Raw genomic sequence first — 15,899 nt, 5'->3', positions numbered from 1 at the left:
CTTGTTATTCACTCATACAAACACTTTCGGAAGGGATACCGCGCCCAGGGCTACATGAAACCAGGCACAAATTTCACAGTGTGAACTTTTGGGGACGTGAGAGTTGAATATTTGATATATCATATATACCAACTTACTTCCACTAAAGTATTATAATATTTTATTAGGATTTTATTATACTTAGTTAAAACCCCGAGTAATGAATTTTTCTAAGTTCTTTAAATTTGCTCAATATAGCATTTATATTGAATAATTTAACAACACTTGATTTTATTTATTAAATTCTTTTGATAAAATCAATCATTTATTGCATACTTATAAATATATTTGCCCAATTCACCTTCCAGATCAGTTCCCAGGTAGAAATGTTTTGTTTCCGTCATCTTAAATACCTCATTCTAGACAGAACATTCCTTAGACAAAGGTTCCTTATGGAAAATTATTTTATAAATTTAATCTTTTATTGAAATTCATTTTAATTTTGTTAAAACAAATTGAAAAAGATTAGTCTATTCCTAATCTCATTAGAAATAACATAGATTAATTTTAAGCCATTTAAAATAATTTGGACCTATGTTTGCATGCAATCTAGGTTATGGATTTTAATCTATTTCATTAATATTTTAACTCTTTATGAATTAATGAATTATTAAATCTATAAAAAAAAAATTCAAGCATTCACATACATTATTCTACTATTTATTAGGACAATTTTAATATATAGTATGATGCATGGACATGCTTAGGTTAATCATACATCACTAACATAACTCTTATTATATGATGCATGAGCATGCTATATTAATCATGCATCTATAAAATATAACTCTTTATATTTAATCATGATGCATATACATGTTTATCCTAAGGTGGGTATTTTTGAATCTATATGACATACAATATGTAATATGAATTCCAAAAATAAATAATTTAAAAGATACATCCAATTCATAATTAAATTAAACAACAAAAATTAGACCCATTTTGGTACCCTTAAACAAAATTAATTGATTAAATTAATATAACAATTATATTAATTTAATTAATTAATATACATGAAAATTACAAATAAGAAAATTTAGGTTAAATTGCTCAGACAATTCGTCCCGCCCACACTACATTGCTCCGTCCAAACTTTGGAGCATTGTAATGTTGAGGGCCATGGTGCGAGTTGCGACTATTGCTCAACGCGTTTGCCTTGTAGCATTGCAATGCTACAATAGCAGCGTAGCAACGCTGTGCAGCAGAATTGTGTTGTTCTCCTCATTTTCGGCTCCAAACTTGCCTCAAACACTTTCGTTTCTCCCCGATCTCTTCAGCAATCATTGCTCTATCGATCGACACGAACTTACAGATTCAAAGCATGAATTAAATTGCCCAAAAATACACCGGGCCCTTCCAATTTAATCAAATTTTACAAACCAACATTCAAACATTCATAATATAGAATATGAAATCCTAGCTTTAAATGATTTTGTTTTGAAAAATGCGAAGAACGAAGATGCAAGGAATTGGCTCTGATACCAATTGAAGGGATTGAATCTCACAGCAGAAACGTCTTGTGTGAGAACTCCTTGCATCTCACAATTTGATTTTTACATTAAACAAAATCATTATACTAAACTGAATGAATAAACACATAAATTAACATGCTATTGGGGAAAGAATTAGAATGATTCTTATCTTTGTAAATTCCCTAATGTCATGAACAAGCCTCTCCAAGGTTCTAACAAACGAATCTTCAAATGGTTTTGATCACGAACAACTCCTTGAGCAATCACGAATACTACCATGAGAGTAACCTCGCTATTCTCTTAGGATTCCAATAGAGCATAGGTGGTATTCAACTATTGGAAGAAGGAGAGGAGAATAAGATTTTGGAGAGTAGAAAGGCTTAGAGAAAATTATGCACAATAACAATAGGTAGTTGTGTATTATCAACATTTCTTTGCAATGAGAATTGTGTATTTAGTGTATTCCCAAAAGGGTCATTGGGAGGTCTTTATATAAAAAAGAGTCAAGCCCCTTTCCCAATATATTTTTCTTTTCTATAATTAATTAAATAATATTTATTTAATTAATTAGCCTATTTAATTAAATAATACTTATTTAATCAATTAGCCTAATTAAATAACACTTATTTAATGTTAACAATTAAATAACACTTATTTAATTTTAATTTTCACAATAATTAAATAACTACTATACATTAAACCCAATTTAATATATACATTTATATATCTTATACTTTCCATGTATATGTGCAAAACCTCTCTATTAATTAATTTTTTGTGAATCTAATTCACATGAATTAATTAATTTGAATCTTATTCAAATATTACTTTCCAATTTAATTATAGATCATATCCATAATTAATTATATATTAATCACATTAATATATAGTTTCCTCCAATTAATTTGAACAATTCAAATTATTCCTTTTAAGTATCCTCTAGTGAGCTAATGAGGGAACCTTGTGGACTTGTAGATCAGAAGCTCTCGTGATATGAGATTAATTGGCTAAATTCATTAACTAAATTAATCAATATTTGTTAACTGTGGGTACATTCCACTAAAGACCCACAATTGCACTCTTCACACTACAGATATATTTTCATGCCCACGGATATAGACCAATATCAGCAAGTTAGTCCTGCACAAGTGTTCGTAACTCTAACTGGGTCAAAATTACCATTTTACTTTTATGTTACCTTTGGCTTCTTAAGTACCAATGGTCCTCTAATGAACAACTTATTTATGGTCCAATCAATAAACAAAAATCCCTCTCTAGCCAATGAGATGGTAGAACCCTTTGTTCAAGTCCCACAGATACCACTTAATGGAACACTCATCTACTTACCCTTCAAGCGGGAAGGAGGGAATTCCATCTTGTATTATTATATTCTTAACTCCTCACTTGGTCTTGTCCTCAAAATGGTAGGCTTATTGGGTTGACGATCTAGCCACCCGCACCCATACAAATCAAAGGACAATCACTCGTGAACAGGAGTTCATAATATACTCAGGATTAGGACTAAGTCGCCTAGGTCATCCTATTGAAATAGAAACTTAACTAGTCAATGGTGTTACATCTATTGGTTATTATTTCGCAGTTCAATCTTATGCAAACTCACTGCATAGGATACCCTCACTTGCGTATCACCTATATGAACACGTTGGATCATTAAGTTTGTATCAAATACAAAGTGAGTCGTATCTATATTGTTAACAGATAAGGTACCCAATCTTATTTCTATACTATAGACCATTTAAGTTGCATCTTAAATATTGATCCTTGTATGTTTCTACACACAGTTCAAGACTCATAAGGCAGTCTTGGGTATTAGTTTATTAGATTTAGGATTATTAAGACAAAATAGATTACAATAGAAATAATAACATTTATTGAATTAACATCTATAACTTTTTATTGACGACAGTAAGTTAATAACATTTACTATCTACGAGTTTTAGGGCATAACAACCTCAAAATTAGATGAGGTGAAGGTCGATGCAACCCAGGCCTTCAGACGAAAAATACCAGCTTTGCCTCGTGTTATCATGAGGTGGTCATTAACTATGGCTACGAGAGGAGGCAATGGGGTCCAAGAGTTAGGGCTAAAATTTTGGTTTAAGTGTGAGTTGAGGATGGGGAGGGTGAGACAAATGATGGAGTCATCTGGAAAGAAGAAGCCATTGGGTTGAAGTTGGGTGGACAGACCGAGGTTGTTTGGGCTAAAGGACTTTGGGCCTGAATAGGTGAAGATAGAGGGGAGGTCGGGTAGGAAGGTATAGAAACGCGGGGAGAGGCGTGAGATAGTTGGGCTGGACTTTGGGTTGAATTGAGATCACGTGATTGGGTAAATGAACCAGATAGTTCTATATAATTGGAATTGGGTTGCAGGTGATGGGCTTTGTGGAAGTGGTTGGGTTCGGCTGCCAAATCCAGATTGAAGGGGAAATTGTTCTCATTGAATATTACGTTCCTAATGATAAATATACGACCAGCTTGGTTTAGGCAGCGATATCCTTTCTGTAAACGAGAAGGCCTGAGGTATACACACTGTTCAGAGTGAAAATTAGATTTGTGTTTTTTATACGGGCGAACGTACGAGTAACAGGCACGCCCAAACACGCGGAAGGATGACAGATCGGGGATTCTATTGAGAAGAATTTCAATTAGTGATCAGCCTTGCAAGATAGAAAATGGAAGAATATTAATTAATAGAATTGATGTTTGAAATGCATACCACCAGTATGTTAAGGGCATGAAAGCTTGGGCTAGGAGAGTGAGTCCAGTCTCAACCATATATTTGTGCTTCCTTTCAGCACGTCCATCCATCTGAACCATTTTGATGGTGGTTGATATTCTGTGTGTTTGGGTACTTGAATTCTAAGTTGATTGCAGACTAAAACATCTGGTTGATATTCTCCCTTTCCATCCATCTGAACCATTTTGTTGGTGGTGTGAAACTGATTTAACACTTGAGCTTGGAATTCTTGAAAGGCAGTAAAAGTGTCACTCTTCTATTTGAGAGGAAAAAGCCAAGTGAACCTACTATGATCATCAACAAAGAGCACATAGTAGTGATAGCTATCGGTAAATAACATGGGGCAAGTCCCCACACATCGGTGTGTGTCAGATCAAACAAATTGGAGACGTGAGAGTAAGATTTTGGAAATGGTAGAGCATGACTTTTTCCAAATTGCCAGGCCTCATACAATGAAAGTGTATCATTAGATGGAAGTTTCAGGTTACATGTTTTAATAATTCTATCTAGTGCTTGTGAAGAAGGATAGCCAAGTCGTTTGTGTGAAAGAGACTTGGTCACCTGTACATTGTCATTAATTAGTGAGAAACAAAAAGAACTAATGCTGCTGGGAGTTGGGCAATCTATCTTTTGTAGATTATTTATGTGTTGCTCAGGAACATTCAAGTAGTATAGGTCATCTCTAAGTGTGTCCCTTAGTAACTTCTCCCCTATAGCTTTGTCATTCATCACACAAAAAATGAGAATGAAATTCCACAATAACATTATTATCCTTAGCCAATTTCAAGATATTAATTATATTTTAGCAATTGAGGGTACACAGAGAACATTATTCAACTTAAGAGAGGATATAGCAGAATTACCAACGTGTGAAATGGATAAAAAGGTACCATCACCAATGATAACCTTGTCAGTACCTTTGTATTCGACCTTGGGATTTAAATAAGTACTGTCGGCATACCAGTTGGGATCGATGACTATTTTAGGGGAGGCCAGGATAGAGTTGGCAATAAATGGAGCAGGAGAGTATCGATATATTTGATTTGAGTTAAAACCTTGGGTGTTGCTAGAGGAGTCTCGAGACTGATTTTGATTTGGGTTATTTAATTCCTTATTGTATCGATTATAGAATACATTTATCGTATGATCTATTTTATCATAAACTTGGCAAATGGGACGATTCTGGTTGTACTAGCATCCACAACCTCTTCCACGACCACATTGATTTGAGGAGGGGTTTCCATGGTAATGACTTGGATTCGAAGAACCTTAATTCACCTTTGACTTGTTTTGGGCTACATTGACCGAAGAATGTGGATTAGCATCGGAGAAGAAATTGATAAGGTACTTACCCCTAATTTGAGTGTGTTATGATACTCAAGACGTTTTTCATAAGAAAGGAGATCATATTGTAAATCCGTCTAGTTCACCCCTGGTTTTCCTTGAATGAATACAACAACCGGATTGTAACCTTCATCGAGTCTGGGCAGTACTTGTGAAACAAGATCATTTGGTGAGATTAGGCTACCAGCAAGGGCGAGACCATCTGAGTATTTCTTCATCGAGGTCAGGTAATCCTCCATTTTCTTGGAGTCTTTCTGAGTTTTTTTTAAACATCCTCTTTAGGTAGTTGATTTCGGCTTTAGATTGGACACCATTCGATATGCTCTTCCTTGTATGATAAATCTTCCTTGAGTTGTACTAGTTGTGCTACTAGTATGTGCGTAGGATCAGGCATATACTTTCTCACCATTGACACATGGAATATGTCATGAATACGAGTTAGCTCCGGAGGTAACTGCAATCTATAAGCTACTGGGCCAACTCATTCCACAACCTCATATGGTCTGATGTATTGCTGACTTAACTTTCCTTTTCTCCCAAACTGGAGGATTCCTTTCCATGGGAACAATCAAAGAAATACCTGATCTCCAACTTCAAATTCTAGTTCTCTTCTTCGCTTATCCGCATAACTCTTCTGTCTATCGTGAGCCGCCTTAAGGTTATCTTTGATAAGCTTCACATTCTCAGTTGTCTGTTGAACTAATTTTGGACCCATTAATTTTCGTTCTCCAACTTCGTTCCAATATACCAGGGTTCTGCAAGGTCGGTTGTACAATGTTTCATAGGGTGCCATTCCGATACTTAAATGATAACTGTTGTTGTATGCAAATTTGACCAACGGTAATTGCGTATCCCATTTTCATTTGAACTATAACACGCATGCTCTTAACATATCTTCCAGTGTCTGTATAGTTCTTTCTGACTGTCCATCCGTTTATGGATGAAAAGTTGTACTGAAATGAAATTTAGTGCCCATAGCCTTCTGCAGACTAAGCCAGAATTTTGAAGTAAACCTCGAATCTCGATCTGAAACTATCGACATTGGGGCTTCATACTGACTGATTATCCTATCTACATAAATCTTAGCTAGACGGTCCAGTGTAAAAGTAACTTTTACTTGTATAAACTTGACCGTCTTGGTCAGTCTATCAACTATCACCCAAATGCCATCATAACCTGAGGGCGTCCTAGGCAATCCAAAAAGAAAGTCCATTGTCACATGCTCCCATTTCCATTTAGGATCTGGGAGTGGATTTAGTCATCTTGCTGGCCTCTACCTCCCATGTTTCACCTGTTGACAGACTAAACATCGATCTACATATTCCGCTGTGTCTCTCTTCATCCCAGGCCACCAGTATGATCTCTTCAAGGTTCTATACATCTTGGTGCTTCCTGGATGCATTGCATAAGCAGAACTGTGCGCATCTTCCAGAATAGCTTGCTTAAGCTGCAACTTATTAGGCACACACATTCTTCCTTCCTTTACTAGCATACCATCTATTCCTAGCTGGAAGTTAGCTCTGATTCCCTTACTTACATCATCTGCCTCCTAGAGAGATTGTTTGAACACTGATAGCCTATAACTTGAGTGGCTATTTTAGGTGACATAGAGTTGTATAGCCATCCAAGTAGTAATTGATCGACGATGACCCATAAATCATACTCAAGATTTGGAACTTCTTCCATTGTTGTAATAGGTGAATCAATGCTTGAGCATTCTCTAGTGCTCAGTAGTTCTTTGCTCGCTTAAGTTCTTTTAATGAGAGTCTTTGTAGGACATGGTTATTCTCTAGTGAGATAACTCTCTAATCGATAGCCTTTGAGAATGGGCGATGCCAAATTTTTGCCACAAAAGGAAGTTTGTTCTATCCATTTTAATGGAGATTACCTGTTTGAACAGCTGGTTCAACAAAGGTCCGATTGGGTTTCCATTGCTGAAGACTGATGTTTGTTGATGGGCTTGGTTGACGTTTTCTATTCGTTGGCTTTGATACCATAATGAAAAATGGAATAATAAAAAAGAGGAAGGCCAAGAGAATTGAGGAATTCCTCTTGGATTTCTATATTTCTGTGTTTTCTCAATGTATAGAATGAATGATACAATTGTGTATATATACCAATAAAGGGGAAGCAATCATGCCCTAATCCTATACATGTACGACAATGATGAAAAGGACTTTAACAAAATGTACAGAGGAATAATTCTAGATAATTCTTTTCACATCAGGTACCAAGTAATGTCTTGCTTGGATGGTAAATCACTAGTTGACTACATCATCATCTTCTTCCTTATTATTCTTAATATGACTTCTTCTTCACGAGTTGACATGTGCTTGTTTTCATTTCACTTATAATTGAAGCATCCATATAATAACCAAAAAGAAATCAAGGAGATAATATTTAATTTTAATGAAAGATATAATTAAATTTATTGTCCTTTTCATTTTTTTTAAATAATTCTTAGATGTATTGGAGATGAGAACTCTTTAAAAATAGTAGTAATAAGTACGAGAAAAGTTCTTTACAAAAAAGTACGAGATAGGATGAATTGTTTTCTATCTACAACCATATATTCACAAAGTATTTTTTTTTATTTCAGAAAAAAAAACCTTTTTATGTTTCAAAATGTTACACTTTTAATTCTTTACTTTGAGTTTGGTTCTAATTTAGTTTCTAAGTTTCAAAGTGTTACAATTTTACCCTTACGATTTGAGTTTGTTTCAATTTGGTCTCAAGATTTAAAGATGTATACTTTTAATCACAAATTTTTACTAAATACTCAATTTGATTCTTTGGCACTAATCTTTATTAATTAATAAAAAATAATTATGAAATGAAATTTTAAGTGAGAGAAAAATTGTAAAACTTAATTAATTATTATTATTTTAAATCAACCAAAAGACATGACCTTTAATAGCATGTCATGTATTTAATGAAAAACCAAAGTTAAAAATGTAAATTTTGAAACATAGCGACCAAATTGAAACAATTTCAATTGTGAATTATAACATTTTGAAACTTGACTAAAATCTAAATTGAAACTAAATTCAAAATTTAAAAACTAAAAATGTAACCTTTTAAAACTTATATAGAAACTAAACTCGGATTAAAAAGGAGGTATTTGAGTGGTTTGGAGTTTAAACAAATACATTACGTGATATTTGCATTGAATAGGTAAAAGTTATTGATTAGCAGACAAATTAAAGTTTATAATACATTAATTATTTGAATAATAATATAATGAGTTGAAGCTTTAGCCCACCACAAACGTGATCACTGATCAATATCGATTGGAACTGTACTGGAGAATGGTTCCGTTGGAAATAAATAATGGAATTCCATTGGCCTTCCAAGATGGAAAGCGTACAAGGATTTACCTTCCAAAAAAATAAAAGTATTGCCAAACAAAAAATATAAAATAAAGTTCTTCAACCAATAAACAAATTATTTTTCATAATCAAGCCCATAGATTTTCTGTTGATGCGTGATCAATATGATCATAGATCCTAGTCAGCCCTAGGTTAGGTGTCGATTGGATATTTGAATGTGGTGCTATGTCCAACATGCTCTAATGCTTAGTTATCGCTTGATACTTAGATCGAGTATTCTTCAACTAGTTTAGAGTAACGTTTTAAGAATGTCTTCGAATTCCATGCAAAATTAGGGAAAAAAAAAATACTTTTTTTAAAACAGAATTGGTTAAAGATTCAAAGTGTATACATTGTTAGATACTATATTAATTTTTTTCTTCACCATCAACTTAATTTTTGGATCAATTGGTGATTGATAAAAAAAATGTGGAAAAACAAATATAATTTTCAAAACACAAAAACTAAAAGTTAAACGGCTGTTTGATGACCATTTGGATTTTTAAAAATAAATCTTATAATGCTACATTTAACTATAAATTTCTATATTTTGTTATTCAATTTTCTACCCATATTCTAAAAGCTTAGTTGTAAAAACTAATGAAAAAAAAAAAAGTTAGTTTTGAAAACCTTACTTTGGTGGTTAGATTTTATTTTAAAGTTTCGTAAATTAAAAATCAAATGATTATCTGAATAGATTTTATTTTTAAATTTTATATTTGATTATCAATTCCTTCCTCTCACTTCTTCTTCACTCAATTTTTATAAGTTGAAGGGGAAAATATGATTAAAGTTCTTCGTCCTCAAATTGTCAATCAAGGAGACTATATACCATCTTGGAATATATGAGTGTCCATCACAGATAATTGAAAAAATAAAAAGTAAATTAAAAAATAATCTAAAAAAATAAAAAACAATTAGAAAATTAGTGAAAATGATTCTTATGAAGAATTTTTCTTCACGAGATATCACTTTTTTAAGTTTCAAACTTCAAAAGTCTCCTAACGTTACATCACCACCAATATTATCTATGTGAATATACATTTTTTTCCTTCTTCCATATAATTTAAATTATTTCTTCCTCATCTTTTTCACCCTATCTATTGTCTTGTTTTTAAATTTAATAATTTGAGTAGTCCCCAATAACAATCAAACCGAGACAATTGAAATAATAACTTTTTATTTTATTTTTTAACAATAACAAGAGAAAATAGGAATAAAAAGTTAAATTTAATTTTGTTTTTATAAGATGAATTAGCAAAATATTTTGACAAAATGTCAATTATTTGTGGGCATAGGCAACTCTTTTGATGTCTCTATACTACTACAAAATTGGACTTTAACGTCGATTTAAACATTATAAAGGTCCAATTGTAGTTGAAAATCGACATCGAAGATCGTGTTATAAAAGATCTTTAATGTTGGTTTTAAACCCACATTATAGATGCCCAAGGTTTCAATGTCAGTTTTCAACCGTCATTGAATATTGTTTTAAATGTCGGTTTTCAACCGACATTTAACATTATTTTCAATGTCGGTTTTCACCTACTTTTTGTCAATAATTTTTTTTATATTAAATGTCTGTCATCGTTTTGTGATTGAAAAAGTTTTAAAAATATATATATGTATATATTTGTTGCTTACACACGTGCAAATCAATATTTTTACCTGTACATGCACAAAATAAAATTTTAATTGCTTTTACAAATCCCTAATAATAAGTCACAAAAGAGGAATTTGATGATAATTTAACTCTAAAACCAAGGTAATCAACAAATTACCAAAACTCATAAGGGTTACATAGCAAAATTAAAATTTTGTTAGATACAAACAACTTATATTGGTGTATCAAAAAAGAGTGAGAACTTACTTTTAAGATACAAAGTATAAACCAATTGCTCATTTGTTATGTTCTCTCCACCAACCACCACATATTTAATCCAAATCCAAAGCAGGACTTCCTGCTAGCAGAAAAAAATGGACAAACAACATATAATAAGAATTCAACTACCCCACACAAGAGAATTTATGAAATTTTAGCTAGGAGCAAAATTAACCAAGCGAGAAAAAAAAAGCACCATATGATAGGTAGCATTCTTAGATTCAAGAATTTAAGAGAATTTAATAAGTCATGAATTATTCTCAAATGATAGCATTCTTGGAGATTTAGTTCTTTAAGGTTTGATGCTGTAGAAAAGTAAAAAATTTCCTCAAGATCCATGAGAATTTGTAACAGAAAGAACCGAGACAAAAATGAAGTTGTAATCAGTTTATCGTTGACGCCTCTTTCTGTTTTGTTTGTTGTAACCACCAGAGCTTCTTTGTTGAAAATGAAAGCCTGTGTAAAAAGTGAAAGAACCAGAGAGTAACAAGGCATTCATTCTGTAAAGAAGTTTAAAATAAAAAGTAATAAAAGAGGTCCTCCCTTTTTTGCATAGTGGATGTAGGCCTTTGGCTGAACCACTTAAATTTTTGTGTTCTTTCTTTCTCAATGACCGTCTAGCTTTTTCTTAAGTATCGTGTATATAATCATTTAGTTCCTCTTGCATCGTTTACATGATCGTCTAGTTCCACTTTTCATCGTCTATACGATCGTCTAGTTTCTCATCCATCGTCTATACGATCATCTAGTTCCACACAACTATCACCTACACAATCATCTAGTACTTCTTAGTATCGTCTACAGAATTGAACTATCGTTTAGTTCTTTAGAGCTTCGTCTACACGATTGAGCTCGCATACATGTAAACGATTGAAGAGTTTTGAAGCTAAAATGATATAATCTTCCCTGAGTCTTGAAGTGTAGTTGACCATTTATGCTGAGTAGTTTGGGACTAAAAACAAGAGAATTATAGTTATCTGAGGCCACAAGTGGTATCAGAGCTCAGAGAAAAACTCAAAACAGATCCAAGATTTGAATTCTTGCATACAAAGATTCAGACAAGTCAATCTTGAAGTTCAAGAATGGCTACAACCAGGTATGAAATTGAGAAGCTTGATGGAAAGAAAGACTTTGAATTGTAGAAAGCTAAGATCAAGGCAGTATTAGGATAGTAGAAGACACTTCTGGCCATCACAGACCCAACAAAATACCCTGAAACACTCACAGATGCAGAAAAATAGACAATAGAGGTAAGTGGCTATGGAACTATTGTTTTGAATGTTATAAATAGTGTTTTAGGCAGATAGTTGACCAACAAATTATTTATGATTTTAGGAAAAAATTAAATGAGATTTATCTCAACAAATATTTGCCTAATAAAGCTTTCTTGAGGGGAAGATTTTTCACATATAAGATGGATGCTGCAAAATCTCTCACTGACAATTTAAACGAATTCAAGAAACTGTCATCAGAATTCCAATCAATAGGAGACAACATTGGGGAAGAAATGAGGCCTTTATCCTACTAAACTCCTTACCATACTCGTTTAAGGATGTTAAAAAACAATGAAGTATGGTAGAGAAAGAATCACTACAGAAGCAATTATTTCAGCAATCAGAGTTAGAAAACTAGAATTACAGATGCACAAGAAAGATCAACAATGAGGAGAAGGTTTGTTTTCAAAAGGGAAAAAGAACAATGGGAAAGGAAAGTAGAATGGGGGTGACAAGTCTAAAATCAAGTGTCATTTTTGCCACAAACTTGGACACATGAAGAAAGACTGTTATGCTTTGAAGAGAAAGTTGAACCAATAGAATAAAGGAGGAAAACAGATATAGGTAGCTGTAGGGGAAAATTCCCTTGTGTATTCAAATGCCTTGGCAGCAATTGAAGAGTGTGGTGAGTAGAATTCTGTGGAGACTCAAGATTGGGGTGATAGATTCTAGTTGTTCAGTCTATATGACACCATCTAAAGTGTGGTTTTTTAACCTACAAGAAGTGGGATGGAGGGGCTGATTTACATGGAAAATAATAATACCTATAGGGTAGTTGGCATTGGGTCTATTTCCTTGAAGTTACAAGATGGTTCAGTGAAGCTAATTAGGAATGTGAGGCATGTTCCTACATTGAAGAGGAATCTTCTATCATTGGGGATGTTTGACTCCATTGGTTGTGAATATAGAGGAGGTGGAGGCACCTTTGAAATAATCAGACTCAAAGATGGTGTTGGTGGCTACTAAAGTTAATGGCTTTATGTCATTATAGATGTGCAAATGACACAGTCAGCCTTGATGGCTACAGATGCAGATCCTACAGAAGATGAGCTATGGCACAAGAGGCTATCTCATATTAGTATGAAAGGGCTGCAAGTTCTTTCCAAACAGGGGATTCTTCTTAAAGGTGTTGGAGACAGCTTGAAGTTTTGTGAACATTACATCCTTGGTAAGGCAACTAGGCAAGGCTTCCCTAAAGGACAACATATTACCAAGAAGATACTTGAATATGTGCATTCTAATCTATGGGGGCTAGCTCACTCTCCTTCACTAAGTGGAGCAAGGTATTTTCTTTCTTTTGTTGATGATTATTCAAGAGTTGGTTTTATTTTCTAAAAATGAAAGATGAAGTGTTTGGGAGATTTAAAGAATGGAAAACCTTGATTGAAAAACAAACCTCTAAACACATTAAACACTTGAGAACTGATAATGGTTTAGAGTTTAACTTGTTTTGTAGAGAAAATAGAATTGTAAGGCACAAAAGAGTGAGGTGTACACCTTAACAAAATAGAGTTGTATAGAGACTCAACAGAACAGTGCTTGAAAGAGTGAGATGCCAGATGTCTAATGTTTTTTTGCCTGAGAAATATTGGGTAGAGGTAGTGTCCTACATAGTCTACACTCTAAATAGATGTCCACATCAGTCCATTGAGCTTAAAACACTAGAAGAAAGTTGGACGGGAAAGCCTTCGAGGCTGAAACACTTGAAGATATTTGGGAGTGTAGGGTATGTGCATCAAAGCCAAGGTAAGCTGAAACCAAGGGCTGTCAAATGCATGTTTCTAGGCTTTACACCTGAAATGAAAGGATACAGGCTTTGGCATCCTATTGAGAAGAGATGTATCAACAGCAGAGATGTTGTGTTAAAAGAAAATGAGATGTTTATGATGTCCGAGCAACAATCTACACCTATGTCTAAGACCAATAGCACAAGTTTGAGGTGGAGCCTCATAGTGAACAAGGAGCTTCTACTTCTTCTCAGAATCTAGAAGTTGAAGGTGATGACACTGCTGAGACAAGTGAATTTGTGTCAAGTGAACAAGTAGAGACACAAGGTGATCTACAAAATTATTCCATAGTAAGGGACAGGACAAGGAGAACCATTGTGCTGCCTGCAAGGTATTTAGAATATGACTTTGCTAGTGTTGCATTGAGTGCTGCCATTACACTAATCAACAATTAACCCACCAGTTTTGATGAAGCTACAAACAACCTTGATGCTAGACAATGGATTGAGGCAATGAATGATGAAATGAGGTCTCTCAACCTAAATGACACCTGAAAACTAGTACCTTTACCTAAAGGGTACAAACGTATTTCATGCAAATGGATATACAAGTTCAAAGAAGAAATTCCAGGTGTACAAAAGTCTAGATTCAAAAGTCTAGATTCAAAGTAAGACTTGTTGCAAATGGGTTCACACAAAAGGAAGAGATTGATTATACAGAGGTCTTTTCTCCTATTGTGAAACTCACATTCATTAGGCTACTTCTCTTCCTAGTTGTTCAAAAGGACTTGGAGTTAGATCAATTGGATGTGAAGACAACATTCTTACATGGATTGTTGAATGAAACTATCTATATGAAATAACCTCAAGGGTATGTGAAGAAAGGAGAAGAAGACTTGGTATGTCTACTAAACAAATCAATCTATGGGCTCAAGCAGTCACCAAGGTGTTGGTATGACAGATATGATGAGGTGATCTCTAAAATGGGATTCAAGAGAAGCTTCTACGACTGGTGTGTATATACTAACTCTAAAAGTTTCAAAGAACCAGTGTATCTACTCCTATATGTAGATGACATGCTATTGGCTAGATGCTCCAAAGAAGTTTTAGGGCAAATCAAGATGCTCTTAAGAGAGAGTTTGACATGAAAGACCTAGGAGAATCTAGGAGGATTCTTGGCATTAAAATCAGTAGAGAAAGAAGACAAGACACGTTGTATGTAAGTCAAGCTGATTACTGTGAGAAAGTATTTCAGAGGTTCAAAATGGATGGTGCTAAGCCGGTTGGCACTCCCCTAGGTTCAAAATTTAATCCATATACCATACAACTTAATTTTTATAGTTAATAAAAAAATTGATTTCCAATCCGTTCAAAGAAACTTTATTAAATTTTAATAACATTTTTTCTAAATAAAGACACAATCATTATAAATTGTATAGTATATAGATTAAATTATTACCTACTAAAATTTAAAAACTAAATTATTGAGTGTTTAAAGATTAAATTGTTATCAATTAAAGTTGAATAACTAAATTGTTACTTCTAATAGAAGAAAATAAAAAAGAAAGAAAAAGAAAAAGAAAAGTCAAGGGAGCTACGGCGAAACAGTGACGTTTTGGTTCGGAAAACATAAACATCCCAATTTGCGACGCCGTGTTGTGAAAAGTCAAAAGTACGAAAATGAAATCAATTTAATATTTCCGTAAGGAATAATCTAATAAAAATAATAAGTAATAACCAATCCAACCGCGTTGAACTTTTCAAATGTGCATCGTTCTCATAAATTAAAGATGTTACACATATACATAAATCTACTTCCAAATAATTAATTTATTAGACAGAATTAAAGTTTCTAACGATACAACTATTGACATTGTGTTTTGATCAATACTACGTAACCAAAGGAGTCTCTTGGATACAATTGACCTACGAAGCACAGACATAGATATGAATACGATCGGATACGACGATTCGTTAATTTTTAAAAAACTAAGATACGGATACGTCTAAGAATGCGTCATTTTTTTTTAATA

The sequence above is a fragment of the Benincasa hispida genome, chromosome 11 (assembly GCF_027475165.1).
Source record: "Benincasa hispida cultivar pf3 chromosome 11, pf3_genome.v1.1, whole genome shotgun sequence".
NCBI classification, from domain to species: Eukaryota; Viridiplantae; Streptophyta; class Magnoliopsida; order Cucurbitales; family Cucurbitaceae; genus Benincasa; species Benincasa hispida.
The sequence above is the reverse complement of the archived record's forward strand: the minus strand, read 5'-3'. Positions refer to the sequence as shown.